Source organism: Microcaecilia unicolor, chromosome 2 (genome assembly GCF_901765095.1).
Source record: "Microcaecilia unicolor chromosome 2, aMicUni1.1, whole genome shotgun sequence".
Classification (NCBI taxonomy): Eukaryota; Metazoa; Chordata; class Amphibia; order Gymnophiona; family Siphonopidae; genus Microcaecilia; species Microcaecilia unicolor.
In genome coordinates this window covers 575,917,944-575,940,785 of record NC_044032.1, presented here as the reverse complement: position 1 = coordinate 575,940,785, position 22,842 = coordinate 575,917,944, and the positions used below count along the sequence as shown (strand labels likewise).

The 22,842-nt window shown below is 45.9% G+C and overlaps 1 protein-coding gene and 1 non-coding gene across 2 annotated transcripts in view; one reads left to right on the top strand and one right to left on the bottom strand.

The window, feature by feature from the left end:
- The window catches only part of STOX2 (storkhead box 2), a 456,320-nt gene that overhangs the window by 143,488 nt on the left and 289,990 nt on the right, over nt 1–22,842 (top strand). The window lies entirely within an intron of this gene.
- TRNAK-UUU lies at nt 1,207–1,279 on the bottom strand. The gene has a single exon. It is a non-coding gene; the product is annotated as a tRNA-Lys (tRNA).

Here is a 22,842-nt window from a genome sequence, read left to right as displayed (position 1 = left end):
AACAACAGAGAAAATAGATTTGAGGAGAGTGTCAAATCAAATTTTGGCAAAAAGACAAAATTGTGAAAAGAGATTGTTGGGAGGACCAGAGCGAGCATGAGGGTACGTAAGGTGTAAGCATTCGGAACAGGAACACAGGTATTCTGGAACAACGTATTTTGTAAGTCAGTGTCAGGATTTTGTAGGGAATTCATGCAGATACCGGTAGCTAGCCTTATTAATTGACTGCTGTAATTGTCTATTGCTCATGTTTGATTTGTATTCTTACTGTACACCGCCTTGAGTGAATTCCTTCAAAAAGGCAGTAAATACATCCTAACAAATAAATAAATAAATAAATAAGTAAATAACTAGATAGATCAATTATCGCAATCATGGCAGGGGTGACATTGTCCCAGGGATTGGCTCCTGTATCAGTCTGACAGCAGTGTTTTTGCATGAGCTGTAATCCTTTTCTCTACAAAAACCCATAAACCAGTGCGTTACAATCATCCGACTTCCCCAGAGGGAGCGAAGTCTCTTCCTCAAGGCTTTCTGATCAGAAAACGATCAAACAGAGCCTTTTTGGACAGTAGACTAGATGCGTAATTGGAACTTTAATTGGCCATCCATGACTACTCCCTGAATTTTCAGGGATTGAACAATGTAGATCTGAATCCCATCCATTAAAAAGGGGTGTAAGTACTCAGTGTTATGGTGCAGCGCTACAAAGCAGGGCCTACATTTTATTCACATTTAGCTTCAGTTTGCTGGAACCTGTTCTGGGCTTTACCACCCCCTCGCGCTCTATATTTTACCATCATCTCCAAGTTTGCCGCCGATTCTAAGACGTGTTGCCTCAGAGTGCTAGAAATCTGGAATCAACGCTCACGGCTACAGCGTGGTGAAAAAACGTAGAAACCTGAATGTATGTGTGTGGGGGGAGGGGGAGTGGCCATGTGAGGGTGAGATAAAGCCCATCCACACCAGCTCACCCCACGCTTTCTCAAATTCGGATACAGCTCTGGTGTGCACTGCCCGCACTGGGAGGTTGTTGGCGCATCCACCGCCCTTTCTGTCAAGAAAACGTTCCTTTGATTACTGCTGAGTCCCTCACCCCTTGCTGTTTGAACAGGCCAAATAAACATTTTCCCTACTTTAGACACCCTTCTTGCCAACTGGAAAAATGCTGTGGGGTCTCCTTTGGGGGGGGGGGGGGGCTGGTCTCACCCACACAGGGACTTGAACCCTGGACCCTCAGATTAAAAGTCTGATGCTCTACCAACTGAGCTATGTGGGCTCCTCCCAGGCCTGTTCAAATTTGCAAAGTCTGGCACTCTTGTCCTTCCACATGCTGTGTTTTCAAGGCTGTGTAAGACCATTTCCCAGGCCACTAACTGCCTTCCGGTAACATTTTGCAGAGATCCTGTAGATCCAGAAAGGAACAGAATGGGTGGCAATGAGGAAAAGCCTGCACTGCTCTGTGCATGAGAAAGGCAGCTTGAGCAGGCTCCCTGTTTAACTGAGGTGGCCTTGGAACCTTTCAGCATTCTGCAACCCAGGAAATGCTCTTTGCACCAGGGTAAGGGTATTGCCATGAGAAAGGCAGCTGAGCAGGATCCTTGGCCTATGCTTAGCTGAGGAGAAGGCCTTGGGACCTTGCAGCTTCAGCATTCTGCAACCCAGGAAATGCTCCTTGCACCAGGGTAAGGGCATTGCCATGAGAAAGGCAGCTGAGCAGGCTCCTCGGCCTATGCTTAACTGAGGAGGAGGACTTGGGACCTTACAGCTTCAGCATTCTGCAACGCAGGAAAAAGCTCCTTCTTCCACCAAGGTAAGCGTATTGCCATAAGAAAGGCTAGGGTTACCATACGTCCGGATTTACCCGGACATGTCCTCTTTTTGAGGACATGTCCGCACGGGTTTTGGCCAAACTGCCCATTTGTCCGGATTTCTGGACAAATGAGCAGGCTGATGCTGACATGCGTGCGTGCGGGCGGCGGACCTCCCCTCCCCTTACTCATGATCTTCCCTGGTGATCTAGTGACTTCAGGGCAGGAAAGAGCCCCCTCTTTCCTGCCCGGCACGCTGCTCTGCATCCTGTATGCTGCCTGTGATGGTCTCGGCGAGATTCAAAATGGCCGCCGAGAATTGAAGTCTTGCGAGGCCGCTTAAATTCTCGGCGGCCATTTTGAATCTCGCCGAGATTCTTGGTGGCTAAAGTTAAGGATTTGGCAGAAATTCCCCTCTACTTTTTGCACCGTTTTACTGGTAGAACACGTCTCCTTCTCAGTACTCCAGGAAATGAAAGCCTTGGCCCACAGATGACGTATTTGAAAACTGTCCAAGCAGAATGCCTTGCAGGCCCTGTGCATTTTTCTGCTCTATTTATGCCTGCTCTTTGAATTTGACTGTAAGGCCTTAGCAGAGGGAAGACGAATCATATCCTACTATTTAGCTACAGTACGTGGGACCTGGCTGTACATGCCACTTTTTCTTTGAAGTCTGGGTTGAGTACTCCATTTTGCACAATTGTTTGAAGTTGTTCAGTAATGAATGTTGTCTGATCCTTGTGCCCTGGAAGAGGGTTTTTGACAATTCCATTAGCTTGAGGGGTTGGTGCCTGCATAGTTTATTTAAATGTTTTACTTGGATAATGTGAATCAAATAGTACATAGTAGATGACGGCAGAAAAAGACCTGCACGGTCCATCCAGTCTGCCCAAGAAGATAAATTCATATGTGCTACTTTTTTTATTTGTACTGTCCTCTTCAGTGCACAGACCGTATAAGTCTGGCCAGCCCTATCCCCGCCTCCCAACCACCAGCTCTGGCACAGACCGTATAAGTCAAATGTTTGCATAGAACTCTTCCAACCTTAAGGATTGTGTTCACACACACCTTGACATCAATAGATAGGGTTACCATATGTCCTCTTTTAAAACATGTCCTTTTTTTGGATGTCTTCAGATATTTCCTCCAAGATTTTTAATTTTTAGGGAAATGTCCTCTTTTTCTTTTATGTGCCTATGACCTACCCACTTAATGAGACCATCTCTAGCATATTAGTCAGTCTGGATACATGAGGGTGCTAAAGAGAGAGACAGGCATTGCTGATCTCCTCTCCATTTCCCTGCTGGTTGAATCTGTCAAAAGAATTTTATTCCTGCAGCACAACTTGAAGCATATGTCATGCAAAGACTTTCACACGTATCTCAGAAGCCAGCCAGAGTTGTTGAGGGATATTCACTCTTTGATAAGTATGCTTGGGCTCAGACTCTGTCAAACTCAAATCCAGAAGTACTTGAAAAGTAGATTTTCTACTGCTGTACTGTAAGTCACTGTTTGATGTGTGTTCATTAACTATGATTAAATATTTCTTTAGCAAACGTAACAACCATTTTTATTTTTTCTGTCCTCATTTTTTTTTCTCCGCAAATATGGTAACCCTATCAATAGAGATTCTGCCTATTCTTATCTGGAGCCAAATCTCTGGAACTCCCTCCCAAATCATACGTGTATTGAAATGTCCCACTCACAATTTAAGAAATTTCTCAAAACATAGTTATTCCATGTGGCATTTTCCACCTCCTAAACAGTAACCTGTAAATGCCTTCCCTCTCTTCTCTCACTGTCTGTCCTCACCTCTTTTGCCACCCCACAAGCTCTCTTTTCCCTTCTGTGCCTTTTCCCACCCCTTCAACTTTCTCAGCTCCAGGGCCAACTTTAAGCAGGAGCAACAGGGGCAGCTGAACAGGTTCCCACACTCGGAGTCTGCTTTGCAACGGGTGGCTGACCAAAAGTTAAAGCTTATTTTCTATCTCCATCTCCCTCTCTGTCTCCTTCTCTCTCCCTCCCTATCCCCTTCCCCTTTGGTAATGCTCCTCAGCATATTCTGTACTCCCCCCACCGCACCACCAACCAGCCCTTACATCTTCTTCCTTTCACTTCTCAAAGGGAGTAAATATTAATAAAACATAGAAAGGAAAATAAGAGGGCACCTTTTTTATTGGACTTTTTTGATTAGCTTTCAAAGGTAACCCTTCTTTTTCAGATCAGAAATAAGCAAATGTTGACAAATATCAGAATATATAAGTAAAACACAAAAACATTCCAATGACAGTCTCACAGGAAGAGGGTGGGGTGGGCGAGGTGAGAAATAGGGAGAGCTGGGTGAAAAGGAGAGATGGATGGCTGATAAGAGGCTAAGAAAGCAGTACAACACTTGCTTATTTCTGATCTAAAGAAGAAGGGTTACCTTCAAAAGCTAATCAAAAAAAGTATTGTTAGTCCAAAAAAATGTATTGTTAGTCCAATAAAAAAAAAAGGTATCATCTTATTTTCTTTTCTATGTTTTGTTTTATTTCTATTTATTACCTTTAAAAATGGATTAACATAGCTACCACATCACTGCACTTGTCAAACGAAAGGGCACCATTTTATTGCCTTTTCAGTTCAGGGTATCCCAAGCTTGTAAATCACCAAGATTACAATAGTAGTTGACGATTAAATAAATAGATAAATCCCTGACACCACAAAAATAGATGAATCCGTGACACCACATTTGAAACTTTAAATCCCAAATTGAAGGGGAGGCACCAAATTGATCCGCATAGGGCCCTGCATTTGCTAATCCAAATTACTGCCAATTAACAGCCAGTTATTGATTGATAACAGTTTGTTATCTAATTGATATGCTGTCCTCACTTGGATTTCAGGGCTCTGTTCTTTCCTGGTTTTTTTTCTTATCTCTCCCAGCGTACCTTTAGTGTATACTCTAGTGGATCCTCCTCTACTTCTATCCCACTGTCAGTTGGTGTACCTCAGGGATCTGTCCTGGGACCTCTTCTTTTCTTCATCTATACTTCTTCCCTTGGTACTCTGATCTCATCCCATGGTTTTCAGTATCATCTTTACGCTGATGACTCCCAGATCTACTTCTCCACACCAGAAATCTCAGCCGAAATCCAGGCCAAAGTATCAGCCTACCTGTCTGACATTGCTGCCTGGATGTCTCAGCTCCATCTGAAACTAAACATGACCAAGACTGAGCTTCTCATCTTTCCCACTAAACCAACCTCGACTCCTCCCCCATTCTCTATTTCTGTGGATAACACTCTCATCCTGTCTCATCAGCTCGTAACCTTGGGGTCATCTTCGACTCCTCCCTCTCCTTCTCTGCATATATTCAGCAGACTGCTAAAACCTGTTGTTTCTCTATAATATCAGCAAAATTCGCCCTTTCCTTTCTGAGCACACTACCAGAACCCTCATCCACACTCATCACCTCTCGCTTAGACTATTGCAACTTGCTTCTCACAGGTCTCCCACTTAGCCATCTCTCTCCTTTTCAATCTGTTCAAAATTCTGCTGCACGACTAATATTCCGCTAATGTCATTATGCTCATATTAGCCCTCTCCTCAAGTCACTTCACTGGCTTCCTATCCGTTTCTGCATACAGTTAAAACTCCTCTTATTGACTTATAAGTGCATTCACTCTGTAGCTCCTCAGTACCTCTCCACTCTCATCTCTCCCTACATTCCTCCGTTCACTGGGTAAATCTCTCTTATCTGCACCCTTCTCCTCCACTGCTAACTCCAGACTCCTTTCCTTTTACCTTGCTGCACCATATGCCTGGAATAGACTTCCTGAGCCTGTACATCATCTCCATCTCTTGCCGTCTTCAAATCTAAGCTAAAAGCCCACCTTTTTGATGCTGCTTTTAACTCCTAACCCTTATTCACTTGTTCAGAACCCTTATTTTATCATCCTCACTTTAATATTCCCTTATCTCTTGTTTGTCCATTTTGTCCTAATTAGATTGTAAGCTCTGTTAAGCAGGGACTGTCTCTTCATGTTCAAGTGTACAGCGCTGCGTATGTCTAGTAGCGCTTTAGAAATGATAAGTAGTAGTAGTAGTTATTTGTGCATGGATCTCAGTATCACTTCTGAGTAATTGCACTGGAGTGCTAAAGATGAGAGGGCCCATGCCTTTAACCACTAATTATAAGCCCTATATACCATGGTAATTTCAAATACAGTCAACTGATAGGGAGATTAAATCAGCTCTATAAACACACAACCCTATCATACATGATTTTCTTTATATATAACGTGGATCCTCAGAAGGTAGGCAAGACTCTGCTTTATGTCTGCCTATCACCTTTTTCTTCATGGATCCTATTTCATTTATTATATAAAGATATTTTTTTTACATCACATCTCGGCTTTTTGGAAGGGTCCTGTTGATCACACTACTCCTTTGTTGCTGCAGACATAGAGTCTTGCTTGTCTTCTGAGGATTCACTTTATATATTAAAAAAATCATGTATGACAGGGTTGTGTGTTTATAGAGCTGATTTAACTGACATTAGTGGACATTTGTAGAGAGTCTTTTCCTTGGACAGAATTCCTGGCCATGTATTGCCATGAAGTACTGAAAGAATTCAGATGATCAAACACAACTCACAGTGGCATGACACTTAGTGGTGATGTATACAGATGCAAGTGGTGAAGTGCAAAAATGTACATGGAGTTGTAAATCAACCACAAATATGTGGACAAAAAATATATTAAATCCACGTGTTCTAGCTGTGAAACATAAGTTAATAACAGCAAAAGCATTTTTGAGGGTTAAATGAAAAGTAGTGCCACCACCTCTATAATTCTTCAAGAGATGGTAGCACTAACACACTATATGCATAGATGCCAGCTGTGGGTGCCTTGGCATTCCCAATATTTTATGTTGTAATTTATTAAATTTGTAGAACATAGCTCCATGATGTGAGCAGCAAGGGAAAACAAGAAGGAGATACGTATCCCAGCTACTACTCCCTCCTCCTGCAGCCTACTGGCTGGCTTGTCTGACCAATGGGCTGCAGGAGGCAAAAAAAAAAAAGGAGCTCCTGTAGCCTATTGGCTGGCTATTTCTGACTGATGGCTGTAGGGGGCAGAGCGAGCAGGTGTAGCCTCCAGGTAGAGGTACTTCCTGTCTACAGTTACCAAAAGGGAAGAAAAACACAGCTGATAAACAGAGAGAGAGAAAAAAAGACTGTCAATTAAATTTATTGGCATGACCATTTTAAATGTGTTGCCAAAGTAATATATTTAGCAGTTAAGGTAAAAAAGAGAAGTACTGGAAAAGGAATAGAGGAGCTAGGGGTGAAGGGGTAATTCTCTCTCCTTACTAACAGAGAGAGAGAATTATTTATTTATTTTATTTATTTATTGCATTTGTATCCCACATTTTCTCACCTTTTTGCAGGCTCAATGTGGCTTACAATACATCATGATTAGTGGAAATACATAAGAAAATAGACATTTAGAATTGCAGAAAGATCTTGTGTAACATGATGATGATAAAACATGGTAGTAGTTTAACAAGCAAATATTGTAATACTGTTCTAGTTTTCTGTGTAGGAGTTCACGTTTGTTGATCTTTGTGGTATACCTTGTCAAAGAGATGAGTCTTCAAAAGTTTGCGGAAGTTAGTTAGTTCATAGATCGTTTTCAAGTTAAGCGGCAGTGCATTCCAGAATTGTGTGCTCAAGTAGGAAAAGGTTGAAGCATGCGTTAGTTTATATTTTAGGCCTTCACAGTTGGGGAAGTGAAGATTAAGGAAAGTGCAAGATGATTTTTTAGCATTCCTGGGTTGGGTGGTAAGTCTATCAGGTCTGACATGTAGGCTAGGGCATCTCCGTGAATGATTTTGTGAATTAGGGTACATATTTTGAACGTCATGCATTCTTTAAGTGGAAGCCAATGTAGCTTTTCTCGTAGGGGCTTAGCGCTTTCATATTTTGTTTTGCCGAATATGAGTCTAGCTTCAGTGTTTTGAGCTGTTTGAAATTTCTTGATTATTTCCTCTTTGCAGCCAGCGTAGAGTGCGTTGCAGTAGTCAAGATGACTGAGTACCATTGATTGTACCAGGTTGCGGAAGACGGTCCTAGGGAAGTAAGGTCTTACTCTTTTTAATTTCCACATTGAGTGAAACATCTTCTTGGTTGTGTTTTTCACATGGTTCTCACGTGTTAGGTGTCGGTCAATTGTAACTCCAAGAATTTTTAGGGTGTCCGAAATTGGAAGACTCAGTGTGGTGTGTTAATGGTGGTGAATTTGTTTGTATTATGTTGAGAGGTGAGTATTAGGCATTGGGTTTTTTCTGCGTTGAGTTTTTGCTGAAATGCATCCGCCCATGAATGCATGATATGTAGGCTTTGGTTGATGTCCTTGGAGATTTCCGTCAAGCCTTGTTTAAATGGGATGTAGATCGTTACTTCGTCTGCGTATATATATGGGTTGAGGTTTTGGTTTGATAGTAGTTTGGCCAAGGGTATCATCATTAAATTGAATAAGGTCGGTGAGAGGGGGGATCCCTGTGGAACTCCGCATTCAGATATCCATTTGGCTGATGTAGTGGAATTAGATGTAACTTGATATGATCGTGTGGTTAGGAACCCCTTGAACCAATTGAGAATGTTGCCTCCTATTCCGAAGTACTCGAGGATATGTATTATTATTCCATGATCAATCATGTCGAAGGCGCTAGACATGTCAAATTGTAGTAGTAGTATGTTCTTGCCGGTTGCAATCATTTGTTTGAATTTGTTCATGAGAGTGACTAGTACTGTTTCAGTACTGTGGTTGGACCGAAATCCTGACTGGGAGTCATGTAGTATTGAGAATTTGTCTAAATAGTTTGTGAGTTGTTTGTTCACCATCCCTTCCGTTAGGCCAGTAGCATCCATTCCCTTAATAACCAAACTACATAGTAACATAGTAACATAGTAGATGATGGCAGAAAAAGACCTGCACGGTCCATCCAGTCTGCCCAACAAGACAAACTCATATGTGCTACTTTTTGTGTATACCCTACTTTGATTTGTACCTGTGCTCTTCAGGGCACAGACCGTATAAGTCTGCCCAGCACTATCCCCGCCTCCCAACCACCAGCCCCGCCTCCCAACCACTAGCTCTGGCACAGACCGTATAAGTCTGCCCAGCTCTATCCTCGCCTCCCAACCACCAGCACCACCTCCCAACCACCGGCTCTGGCACAGACCGTACAAGTCTGCCCAGCACTATCTCCGCCTCCCAACCACCAGTCCCGCTTCCCACTACCGGCTCTGGCACAGACCTATAAGTCTTCCCAGCACTATCCCCGCCTCCCTACCACCAGCCCCGCCTCCCAATCTTGACTAAGCTCCTGAGGATCCATTCCTTCGGCACAGGATTCCTTTATACTTATCCCACGCATGTTTGAAACAGTAACGGAATTCAAACATGCTGTCATCTACTATGTTACTATGTTACTATGTTGTTTGGTTATTAAGGGAATGGATGCTACTGGCCTGTAATTAGTTAGGTCACTAGCACTTTTCTTTGCGTCTTTGGGTATGGGGGTGAGTAAAATATTTCCTTTCTCCTTCAGGAAGAGTCCATTTTGTAACATATAGTTTACGTGATTCGTTAGGTCTGTTATAAATTGTTGTGGGGCAGATGTCATAAGGTTGTTTGGGCATATGTCTAATTTGCAATGAGATTTGGCGAATCTTTTGAACGTTTGGGAGATGAGATCCTCCGATAGTCTCTCGAAGTTGGTCCAGGTTCTGTCTGCTGGGTATACGCCAGGGTCTGGATCTAGACAGTCAAGGAGTTCGGCGTAGTCGATAGTACTGACAGGTATTTTGAGTTGCAATTGTACAATTTTCTCATTGAAGTATCTCGCGAGATTGTCTGCTCCTGGTGTATCTTTACTGTTGGTTGTGAAGAGCTGGAGGTAGCAGAAATCAGTTGTAAGGGGAAGAGGGTTGCTTGGTAGTGGGGACAGAGACCGGGAGTGGAGCCGTGGGAAGAGGAAGAGAGGGGCTGGGAAGGGGTGAAAGGGATTACTAGCAAGGACAGCGAATTCTACAGTGTGAAGAGCTAGAGATGGCAGAAAGCCCATAAGGAGAAGAGAGGTTGGGTGAGGGAAACAGGCTGAGAGTGAAGCTGTGGGAGGAGAATAGAAGGGACTGGGAATGGGTGAAGGAGAATGGAAAGGGGTTATTGACTGAGAAACACATTTCTACTATAAAGAGCTGGAAGCAACAGAAAGCAGCTCTAAAGGGAAGAGACACTAGGTGATAGGGACTGGGAGTGGAGCTGTGGGAGATGAATAGAAACAGGCTGTGAGGGTGAGAAGAACACAGAGAGCATGGGTTGTGATGGGGAAGGGAGCTGGGAGAAAGATAAATGATCCCCAAGAGAGGAAGACAAGCAGGCAGAGAGGGCACAAGCTGCAGAGGTAAGCCGGTGCCGGGCAAAATGGTAGAGACTATTATAAAGAATAAAATTACAGAGTATATTGAAAAGCATGGATTAATGAGACAAAGCCAACATGGATTTAGTGAAGGGAAATCTTGCCTCAGCAACCTACTACATTTCTTTGAAGGGGTGAACAAGCATGTGGATAAAGGCGAGCTAGTTGATATTGTGTATCTAGATTTTCAAAAGGCATTTGATGAAGTACCTCATGAAAGACTCCAGAGGAAATTGCAGAGTCATGGGATAGGAGGTAGTGTTCAATTGTGGATTAAAAACTGGTAAAAAGATAGAAAACAAGGAGTAGGGTTAAATGGTCAGTATTCTCAATGGAGAAGGGTAGATAGTGGGGTTCCCCAGGGATCTGCTGGTTTTTAACATATTTATAAATGATCTAGAGATGGTAGTAACTAGTGAGGTAATTAAATTTGCTGACGACACAAAGTTACTCAAAGTTGTTAAATCGCAAGATGATTGTGAAAAATTACAAGAGGACCTTACGAGACTGGGAGACTGGGCATCCAAATGACAGATGACGTTTAATGTGAGCAACTGCAAAGGAATGCATGTTGGAAAGAGGAACCTGGTGTATTGGACGTGCATAAAAAATGGAATTCCCGCTTGGGGCTCATGATAGCCGGGCGGTAGTTCCAAATTGATGCAAGTTGGACGCATGTAGGCACCTAAGCGCCTTAGTAAAAGGGCCCCTATCTGAATTCAAGAGAGCTTGGAACAAGTACATAGGATCTTCAAGGGAGTGATAGGGAGAGTAGATGGCATGGATGGGCAGACTGGATAGGCCATATGGTCTTTATCTTCCTACATTTTTCTATATTTCTAGGATTCTAATAAATCAGATCTCTGCAGAAACAGGATAATGCATCCACGAAGCGAGCTGAGTAAAGAAGGAAGGGTCTTTTATTAAACATACAGCACTATCTTTCACAATCCTTTTGTCCAAAGTTTTCCTGCAGTGGAAAAGAAAATAAGCAAAGGCTTTTAAACCCTATTAATTAAAAAAAAAGTTGTTGAACTCTGAACACGATGTGTTCTGATCTAGTTGACGGGCTGCTGCCAATAAAGAAAATTATACTCATTATTTTTAATCTTCTGGTAATTTTACTTTCAGCAAGAACAGTGGAGTATTTGTGAGCTAAGCTTTTCTGTCCAAAAATTAGCGTGCAAAGGCTCTTGGTGAGAGTAACGCTACTGGTAAGGGCTTTTGTCACCAGCAGGGCTGTGTTGGAAAGCAAAACCGAGTACTCTTGTATTATCAGCGTAAGTATGGATTCATTGAGTGGACAGCTTTCAAAGGGTCTGCCTGGGTAACTAAGGAGTTCTTTCACAATGGGTGTACCATTAGCTGGATAAGGAACAGGCATTCCTGGGAAAGTGTTTAGGTTGGGGGAAGAAACAATTAGGGCGATATTTAAATGAAGCTATATGGTCACCATTTAACTTCATTGTATGTGGATTTGCAGCCCCTATGGAAGTGATTCTGTAACTGGGCACCTGCAAGGAGATTATTCTATACAGGAATGTAGCTGCATATCAGCAAATATAAGCGCCTGTAAGTTTGGTGTCAGTATTTATGCCAGCCATAGAACTGGCGTAAGTATGTGTGCGCCTAAGATCCAATGATATGTACTTAACTTAGGGGTCCTTTTACTAAGCAGCAGTAAAAGTGGTCTGTGGTAGTGTGAGCACATGGTTTTGTTGTTCACTGGGCCATCTTTTACTGTGGCTGGGAAGAAAGGCATTTTTCAGTGGGGACAGTAAATGGCCATACGATAAAATTAAAAGTAGCACACGGCTATTTGCTGCCTGAGCCCTTACCTCCACCCATTGACCTAGCGGTAAGGGCTCATGTGCTACTCATGTGGTAATCACGTAGCATGCACCAATGTGGCTGTGCTGCCAATTACCGCTGGGAACATCCTCATGGTAGAAAATCGAAAAATAGGAAACCGCAAGGCCAACTTTGAAACTACCGCAGGCGCCCGTGCTACCCCTGTGGTAGTGCCAATTTGGCGCACGCTACCTGTATGTTAGGCCTACCGCTGCTTAGTAAAAGGACCCCTTAGTGTTCTGTAAGTTAGTACATAAGTATTGCCATACTGGGAAAGACCAAAGGTCCATCGAGTCCAGCATCCTGTTTCCAACAGTAGCCAATCCAGGTCACAAATACCCGGCAAGATCCCAAAAATGTACAAAACATTTTATACTGCTTATCCCAGAAAAAGTGGATTTTCCCCAAGTCCATTTAATAACGGTCTATGGACTTTTCCTTTAGGAAGCCATCCAAACTTTTTTTAAACTCCGCTAATCTAACCTCCTTTACCACATTCTTTGGCAATGAATTCCAGAATTTAATTACACAGTTACTTGCATGTGAGGCCTACCCATGCTCCATCTTGACTCTGCCTACTTATATACCTACCTTTAAAATACATGATATGTAAGATATGTGCATTTTTACAGAGTAGCACTGGGGTGGAAGTTTGGCACATATGTGGATATGTGCCATTATTCTAGTGATTTATACCTGTGATAGGCAGGTAACTGTTAGCGTGTATTTTATACAATTACCCTCCGCATGGATAGTATTTGGTGAAAAAATCCATCTGAAAGAGGACAGAGAGAGAGTGGTGCAAGGTTGGAGCAAGAAAATTATCTGTATTATGGCAATTTTCATCTACTATTTGGGTAGGTTATACGTTTGGTAGGTCTGTTGAACAGCAAGCATAAACTACATGTATAGCAATAGCAAGGTGACCATATATTATGTCTACACTGGCACTGAATAAACATATTAATTTAAATGCTAATCCTGTCATTTTAACTGTTCCGGTCCCCACCCTTGCTGAATACTAACCCTACTGTGTGTGGAGCTGATTTTCAAATCTATGCTTGACATTTTAACTCATTGTGCTACACACAAGAACAACAAAAGAATAGCACATGGATGTTATGGTACCAATTTCCTCTGAAAGTTTATTTATTTACTAGCCGTTAAGCCCGTTAAAACGGGCGAGTTTTTTTAATTTCACCTCCATGTGTAGCAAGTCTGCTCTGTCCCCTGTCCTCCCCCCATGTCCAGCAACCCTCCTCTGTCCTCTTCCCTCACCCCATGTCAAGCCACAGTCCTCTGTTCCCTGCCCTCCCAAAGAGACAGTGAGTGTGAGAGTGAGCAGCTAGTGTGTGTGTGCTTGGGTGTCTCTGTGTGTGTGTGTGTGTGTGTGTGTGTATGTGTGTGTGTGTATGTGTGTGTGTGTGTGTGTGTGAGTGAGTGAGTGAGAGAGAGTGTGTGAGTGAGTGAGAGAGAGTGCTTGTGAGCTGTTAGTACTCCCTGTCTCAGTGGAGGTTCAGTGTCTCCTTGTAGTCAGCTGTTGGAGCTGTGTGTCAGTGGAGGTTCAGTGTCTCCTTGTAGTCAGTTGTTGGAGCTGTGTGGCAGTGGAGGTTCAGTGTCTCCTTGTAGTCAGTTGTTGGAGCTGTGTGGCAGTGGAGGTTCAGTGTCTCCTTGTAGTCAGTTGTTGGAGCTGTGTGGCAGTGGAGGTTCAGTGTCTCCTTGTAGTCAGTTGTTGGAGCTGTGTGGCAGTGGAGGTTCAGTGTCTCCTTGTAGTCAGTTGTTGGAGCTGTGTGGCAGTGGAGGTTCAGTGTCTCCTTGTAGTCAGTTGTTAGAGCTGTGTGGCAGTGGAGGTTCAGTGTCTCCTTGTAGTCAGTTGTTGGAGCTGTGTGGCAGTGGAGGTTCAGTGTCTCCTCGTAGTCAGTTGTTGGAGCTGTGTGGCAGTGGAGGTTCAGTGTCTCCTTGTAGTCAGTTGTTGGAGCTTTGTGGCAGTGGAGGTTCAGTGTCTCCTTGTAGTCAGTTGTTGGAGCTGTGTGTCAGTGGAGGTTCAGTGTCTCCTTGTAGTCAGTTGTTAGAGCTGTGTGTCAGTGGAGGTTCAGTGTCTCCTTGTAGTCAGTTGTTGGAGCTGTGTGGCAGTGGAGGTTCAGTGTCTCCTTGTAGTCAGTTGTTGGAGCTGTGTGGCAGTGGAGGTTCAGTGTCTCCTTGTAGTCAGTTGTTGGAGCTGTGTGGCAGTGGAGGTTCAGTGTCTCCTTGTAGTCAGTTGTTAGAGCTGTGTGGCAGGGGAGGTTCAGTGTCTCCTTGTAGTCAGTTGTTGGAGCTGTGTGGCAGTGGAGGTTCAGTGTCTCCTTGTAGTCAGTTGTTGGAGCTGTGTGGCAGTGGAGGTTCAGTGTCTCCTTGTAGTCAGTTGTTGGAGCTTTGTGGCAGTGGAGGTTCAGTGTCTCCTTGTAGTCAGTTGTTGGAGCTGTGTGTCAGTGGAGGTTCAGTGTCTCCTTGTAGTCAGTTGTTTGAGCTGTGTGTCAGTGGAGGTTCAGTGTCTCCTTGTAGTCAGTTGTTGGAGCTGTGTGTCAGTGGAGGTTCAGTGTCTCCTTGTAGTCAGTTGTTTGAGCTGTGTGTCAGTGGAGGTTCAGTGTCTCCTTGTAGTCAGTTGTTAGAGCTGTGTGGCAGTGGAGGTTCAGTGTCTCTTTGTAGTCAGTTGTTGGAGCTGTGTGTCAGTGGAGGTTCAGTGTCTCCTTGTAGTCAGTTGTTGGAGCTGTGTGGCAGTGGAGGTTCAGTGTCTCCTTGTAGTCAGTTGTTGGAGCTGTGTGGCAGTGGAGGTTCAGTGTCTCCTCGTAGTCAGTTGTTGGAGCTGTGTGGCAGTGGAGGTTCAGTGTCTCCTTGTAGTCAGTTGTTGGAGCTGTGTGGCAGTGGAGGTTCAGTGTCTCCTTGTAGTCAGTTGTTAGAGCTGTGTGTCAGTGGAGGTTCAGTGTCTCCTTGTACTCAGTTGTTGGAGCTGTGTGGCAGTGGAGGTTCAGTGTCTCCTTGTAGTCAGTTGTTGGAGCTGTGTGGCAGTGGAGGTTCAGTGTCTCCTCGTAGTCAGTTGTTGGAGCTGTGTGGCAGTGGAGGTTCAGTGTCTCCTCGTAGTCAGTTGTTGGAGCTGTGTGGCAGTGGAGGTTCAGTGTCTCCTTTTAGGCAGTTGTTAGAGCAGTTTGAAACGCAGGCTCATTTTTCAGTCGTGTGCCGGTCTCCCTCCCCCCTTCCCCCCTCCCCGCATACATGCTGTTGTTCCGCTCCTTCTGCTGACTCCTGCTGTTCAGTGAGCCAAAGGGGCGGGACAGCTATGTCTTTGCTTCATGCTGCAAAGCAGGACTTGTGTGTGTGTGCTGTGAGTGAATACACCTGTTTACCTTTTTCTGTTGGCCCCAGAACGTTTTTTGATCCCTGCTTGGTTTCTGCTGTGGGTTTTTTTAGTTGCCTCGGCCACTTCGTCGTTCCTGCTGTGCCCTTGTACATGGTGGTTCCAGGGTTGCCAGGTGGAAAATTTTTTTCTAGTCCAATCCAGCCCAAAAACCAGCCCAAAACCCGCCCAAACACAAACCCCGCCCCTGACACCCCCCACCCCCGCGTCATCACCCCCGCCCCCGCCGTCACCGGCCCCGCCCCCGCCATCACCGGCCCCGCCCCCGCCCCCGCCGGCCCCGCCTCCCACGTCACCGGCCCCGCCTCCCCGTCATCGGCCCCGCCTCCCCGTCATCAGCCCCGCCTCCCCGTCATCGGCCCCGCCTCCTACGTCATCGGCCCCGCCTCCCACGTCATCGGCCCGCCCAAAACGTCACTAACCCCGCCCAAAAAAGTCACTAACCCCGCCCCCCCGCGGCCGAAAAAGGCAAAAAGCCGCCCGAAAAACCGCACAGAAACCCCAAAAGCCGCCCAAAAAACCGCAACCCGCCGCGGGCAAAAATTTCCCGCGGCGGGTCGCGGAAAACCGCCCAATTGGGCGGTAAAACCGCCCACCTGGCAACACTGGGTGGTTCTCTTCTCCATCCTCCCTCCCTCCCTCCCCCATTGATGTCCACGCCCCCTCCTTCCCTCCCTATTGGCTGCATTACGTCCTCCTTCAATTTCCACGCCCCCTCCCCTCCATATTGGCTGCATTACGTCCTCCTCCGATTTCCACGCCTCCCTCCCCTCCCTATTGGCTGCATTACGTCCTCCTCCGATTTCCACGCCCCCTCCCTATTGGCTGCATTACATCTTCCTCCGTTTTCCACGCCCCCTCCCCTCCCTATTGGCTGCATTACGTCCTCCTCCAATTTCCACGCCCCCTCCTTCCCTCCCTATTGGCTGCATTACGTCCTCCTTCGTTTTCCACGCCCCCTCCCCTCCCTATTAGCTGCATTACGTCCTCTTCCGTTTTCCACGCCCCCTCCCCTCCCTATTGGCTGCATTATGTCCTCCTCCGATTTCCACGCCCCCTCCTCCCCTCCCTATTGGCTGCATTACGTCCTCCTTCATTTTCCATGCCCCCTCCCCTCCCTATTGGCTGCATTATGTCCTCCTCCGATTTCCACGCCCCTCCCCTCCCTATTGGCTGCATTACGTCCTCCTCCAATTTCCACGCCCCCTCCTTCCCTCCCTATTGGCTGCATTACGTTCGGTACAGGAGCTGCTGGTGGAGGCGGGGTTTGGAGTGTTGCTCCTTGAATGTTCGCATTTGCGGGTGAGTACGGTCACTCGCAATTTATATGTTTGATTGCATTTGTATCCCACATTTTCCCACCTTTTTGCGGGCTCAGTGTGGCTTACAATAAGATATGAATAATAGAAATACATTTGTTACAACTTGGTTATAGATTACATTGTACAGAGTTGTGCGAGTTAGATAAAAGGTCCATGGTTACAAAATGACCCACACGAAGATCTGCAAATTACTCTCTAGGCATGCTCTCTCCTCAGAGACTGCCTCAGTTACCCTGAAAGATGTCCAGTGCAGGCTTTTCTTCTGTATTGGAGTTCACTGTCATCCTATGGTTTATGGTCTTCGTTGATCTCTCCCATAATCAGGAGCACTATCTTTCTTCCTGAAACCAGTGCACTCCTGTTTTATGGGTCTGCAGACCTTACAGCAGTCAAATAACCTATTCAGGAAATTACTTTTCTCTCTCTTTGTTTTTGGAGCCACACTAAAACCAGGAAACCGTGTCGAATAGCAGTTTTTGTGGAACATATTGTTTGCATATGGATGTGACTAGTGTGTTCCTTTTCTATACAATCACATACTGTAACTGTATTTCAATCACAGTTTATTTCCTTATTTTGAGTTAAAAAAATGTGAATTGAAGGCTTGCCTTAGGTCAAGTGACCAGCTGGCTCCATGTTTTGTGTGTGTGTGTGGTTTTTTTTAGCACATGTGGACTTTGTCTTGATTTTAGTTGTACTTCCATGCTTGGAAAGAGGTTTTGCCTCATTTTTCCAGACGGATTCCTGACATAAGAACATAAGAGTAGCCATACTGGGTCAGATCAATGGTCCATCTAGCCCAGTATCCTGTTCCCAATAGTGGCCAAGCCAGGTCACAAGAACCTGGCAGAAACCCAAATCGTCATTCATGGAAAATAAAGGGAAACAATCCTCAATGAGGAATGCCAACTAATGTTCCACATAAACAATCATAGATGAAAAAGGAACAAAGAACTTATGATGTTGGGCAAAGAAAACTACATCTGAAGCAAAAAGAGGAAAAAAGGTAACAGAGGCATCAGATTTATATCAGTGGTCAGGCTATTAGGTCTCCCATAGCACACAGCTATCACAGACCCTTGAGCCTACTGTATAGCATTAATCACTTGCCAACCGAGACCAAAACTTCAAAAACCTTTTAAGAAATTTTTATTCATACTTTATTGGTAAAACTAGGAAATTATGGGAAAAAATATATAAAGGCAAAAATCATAACAATTTTCATATAAAGCTGTTGACTATGTTAAGGACTATGTAACTGGCAACTACTTATCTGCAATAGCAGACTCAGCGCTGATCAAAAGAATGCATTTTTAAAAATTTGGACGTGCAGCAAAATCAAAATTGGCGCACGTCCATTTTGGGTCTCAGACCTTACCACCAGCCATTGACTTAGCGGTAAGGTCTCACGAGTTAACTGGGCAATAATGACCTCCTTGTGTAGAATGCCACTTGACACGCATCAGAAAATAAAAATTATTTTTTGGACGCGCATAGTGGACGCACATCAAAAATGAAATTACCCCAAGGGCCACGCGGTAGCTTGGCGGTAACTCCAAAATAGCGCTTATTGGGTGTGCGTAGGCACCTACTTGGCTTAGTAAAACGGCCCCTCAGTTAGGCAACTAGCAGCTGCATGTTATCCCTGCACCAGTGCTAGTATAAGGCCTTGGAGCCATTTGAAGGGACCATGTGTATTTGTGATCATGCTATTTTAGCACAGGTCCCATGTTGTGTAATGAGACGCAGCCACTAATAACTGGGGTTAACAGTAAAATAACATGTCTTAACAATAGCCTCCACTGATAACTCCAGCCTCCCCCAGCTGTTGTATCCCAGCTGTCTTTCAATGAAGGAGAAAATAAATTGGATAGCTAAATAAAGGTATTTTGTTCTGTTTGCCTCACTCTAGTCTAGTGATAGCAATTCATCAGAGTTCTATTTTTCGTATTTTAAAAAGTGATATTCTTTGTCATGCTACTATTTTCCCTCCATTATTTACTATGGAGATGGGCCATCCTTGTATTGATAGGATATTCATTAATTGTTCATATTTTGTGCTAAGGTCATGGCTTGAACACTGGGCTTATTTTGTAAGCAAAAAAGAAGTGGAACTGTAGAGACAGGAGAGAGTATGGGTGAACCTGAGGCATGAGACACAGGAGACGTGGAGGGGCATTTTCGAAAGAAACGTCTACATTGGGATTTGGATGTTTTTGTAAAACGTCCAAATCTGGAAGCGAGGAAAAGCTCATTTTCGAAAAAAGATGGATGTCCATCTTTCCTTTAGAAAATACCAAGGACGTCCTTAGATTTGGACATCTTTTACTTTCGGCGATTTTCGAAATCAAAGATGTCCAAGTCAAAAACGTCCAAATGCAAGCCATTTCGACGTGGGAGGAGCCAGCATTTCTAGTGTACTGGTCCCCCTGACATGCCAGGATGGCAGTTGGGCACCCTAGGGTGCACTGCAGTGGACTTCATAAAATGCTCTCAGGTACAAAGCTCTCTTACCTTGTGTGCTGAGCCCCCCAACCCCCCCCCCCAAAAAAAAAAACCCACTACCCCCAACTCTACACCAGTGGCGTAGCCAGACTGCCAATTTTGGGTGGGCCTGAACCCAAAGTGGGTGGGCACAAAATTTTCTCTCTACCCCCCTCCCCCAGCAAAATTTAGTCACACTTTTCAGTGAGCTTTCAGAGGCCAAAACCTCCTGCCTCAGGTCAGTATAATGCTGTTACGGTATCCTCTCCTGACCTAAGGAAGGAAGTATTGGTCTCTGAAACTTTATTAACACAGGTACCATATTACTTTATCCTAAATTAAAAATAAAATTATTTTCTTTACCTTTCTTGTATGGCCATTTACTTTTCTCATTGTGTTGCTCCCAGTCTCTAGATTCCGCTTTCCTTCGTCTTTCTCTTGCCAGGGTTTCCTGTCCATTCATCACCTATGGCTTTTTATCTTTTCCTCACCCTTGTTCGCCACATACCCCTTCCTCTTATTCTCCAGTCTTTCCCTACTCTGTCCTCTCCCTCTTTCCATCCAGCAGCTCCCCTCTTTCTCTCCCCTCTTTCTTTTGCATCCAGTGTCTCCTTTTTCTCCCTACCCTTCCATCCAGTGTCTTCCCTCTTTCTCTCCTTATCCTTCCACTCATCTACCCTCTCTCCTGATCCTTCCATCTAGTGTCTCTATCTCCCCTCTCCTTCTATCCGTGCCTATCTCTCTACCCTTTTCTGTTCAGTCTCCTCCCTCTCTCCACATCCTTCTAGTTTCTCCCCTTTCTCTCTGCATCCTTTCATCCATCTCCCCTCTTTCTCTCCCTATCCTCCCATGTCCAGCAGCTCTCTTCCCTCTAGTCCCTTCTTCCTCTTCCTTCCTTGTCCAGCAGCTCTCCAGCCCCTTCCTCCTCTCCCTCCCATGTCCAGCAGCCCTCTCCCTTCCATCCAATCCCCTCCTCCTCTCCATCCCATGTCCAGCAGCTCTCTCCCTTCCCTCTAGTCCCTTCTTCCTCCCTTGTCCAGCAGCTCTCCAGTTCCTTCCTCCTCTCCCTCCCATGTCCAGTAGCTCTCTCCCTTCCCGCCAGTCCATCCCATGTCCCAGCAGCTCTCCCTTCCCGTCAGTCCCTTCTTCCTCTTCCTCCCATGTCCCAGACGCTCTCTCCCTTCCCTCCAGTCCATTCATCCTCTCCCTCCCATGTCCCAGCAGCTTCTCCCTTCCTTCCAGTCCCTTCTTCCTCTCCCTCCCATGTCCAGTAGCTCTCTCCCTTCCCGCCAGTCCATCCCATGTCCCAGCAGCTCTCCCTTCCCGTCAGTCCCTTCTTCCTCTTCCTCCCATGTCCCAGACGCTCTCTCCCTTCCCTCCAGTCCATTCATCCTCTCCCTCCCATGTCCCAGCAGCTTCTCCCTTCCTTCCAGTCCCTTCTTCCTCTCCCTCCCATGTCCAGTAGCTCTCTCCCTTCCCGCCAGTCCATCCCATGTCCCAGCAGCTCTCCCTTCCCGTCAGTCCCTTCTTCCTCTTCCTCCCATGTCCCAGACGCTCTCTCCCTTCCCTCCAGTCCATTCATCCTCTCCCTCCCATGTCCCAGCAGCTTCTCCCTTCCTTCCAGTCCCTTCTTCCTCTCCCTCCCATGTCCCAACAGCTTCTCCCTTCCCTCCAGTCCCTTCTTCCTCTCCCTCCCATGTCCCAGCAGCTTCTCCCTTCCCTCCAGTCCCTTCTTCCTCTCCCTCCCATGTCCCAGCAGCTTCTCCCTTCCTTCCAGTCCCTTCTTCCTCTCCCTCCCATGTCCCAGCAGCTTCTCCCTTCCTTCCAGTCCCTTCTTCCTCTCCCTCCCATGTCCCAGTAGCTCTCTCTTCCTTCCCTTTCCGTTCCTCCTCTCCCTCCTATGTCCCAGCAGCTCAGCCACTACCCCCCCCCCCCTAGGCCAGCGAATCCACATCCTTCCTGCGCTGTCGCTGCCCTTTTGTCCCGCGGAGGCAGCGTTCAGCGTTTCCTTCCTGCCCTGTCTTCTCCCCAGGCTCCGCTGCATCGTCCCTGCAAGTGGAATCCTTTTCCTTTTCGGCCGTCGCGCTGTGCTGCCATACACATAGGCAGCTTCGCTCCTCCCCCGCCGCATCCATTCTGGCCCTCTCTGATGCACTTCCTGTTAGGGCCGGACGATCGCGGTGGGGGAGGAGCGAAGCTGCCTGTGTGTACGGCAGCGCAGCGCGACGGCCGAAAAGGATTCCACTGGGTCGATGCAGCGGAGCCTGGGGAGTACAGGAAGTAAACGCTGAACGCTGCCACCGCCGGACAGCGTACGAAGGATGGGCGGGCCTGGAGGGAAAATGGGTGGGCCTGGGCCCGTCCAGGCCCACCCGTGGCTACGCCCCTGCTCTACACCACTACCATAGCCCTTATGGGTGAAGGGGGCACCTATATGTGGGGACAGAGGGTTTCTAGTGGGTTTTGGAGGGCTTGCTGTTTCCTCCACAAATGTATCTCCTCCACAGATGTAACAGGTAGGGGGGTATGGGCCTTGGTCCACCTGTCTGACGTGCACTGCACCCACTAAAACTGCTCCAGGGACCTGCATGCGCTGTCATGGACCCGAGTATGACATATGAGGCTGGCATAGAGGCTGGCTTGTAATATTTTTAATTATGTTTTTTGTGTGTGGGAGGGGGTTAGTGACCACTGGGGGAGTAACAGGAGGTCATCCCTGATTCCCTCCAGTGATCATCTGGTCATTTCGGGCACCTTTTTTGCCTTATTCGTAATAAGAAAACGTCCAAGTGTTAGTCATGGACATCTCTGTTTTTTTCCATTATGGCTCAAAGACGTCCAAGTCTTAGGAATGCCCAAGTCCCGCCTTCACCATTCCTCCGAAACACCTCCTTGAGATTTGGACGTCCTTGCAATGGACTTTCGCTAGAGACGTCCCGCCTTCACCATTCCTCCGATACACCTCCTTGAGATTTGGACGTCCTTGCAATGGACTTTCGCTAGAGACGTCCAAAATCGGGTTTCGATTATATCGATTTAGACGTCTCTGAGACATGGATGTCCATGTGCCGATTTATGTCAAAAGATGGACGTCCATCTCTTTCAAAAATGTGCCTAATAGTGACTCCACAGGCTGCATTGAAGGGAGGAGCTGGTGAAGAACATTCTTCCTGCTCCAGAGCCTGAAAAAAAGTGGTGGAACTATGTTCCAGGCCATTAAATTAAGCCTTCTCAAACATGCTCTATGTACATCCTCCCAATTCCAGATGTTGCTAATATCACAAGAGCAACTTTGCGTGTCTGAAAAGAAATCAGGAGGGTTCTGCAAATTTATCAGTGCCACTAATATAGTACACAAAAAATACAATACCCATATATTACAATATTAACGTCAATGTCTATAATCGATTTTTACTCTGTGCTCATAAATGATGAAATATTTTGTATGTGCTCATAGAAGGACTATCACAGACCAAAAAAGGTCTTATATTGTCCACCGGCCTCTAATCATTGC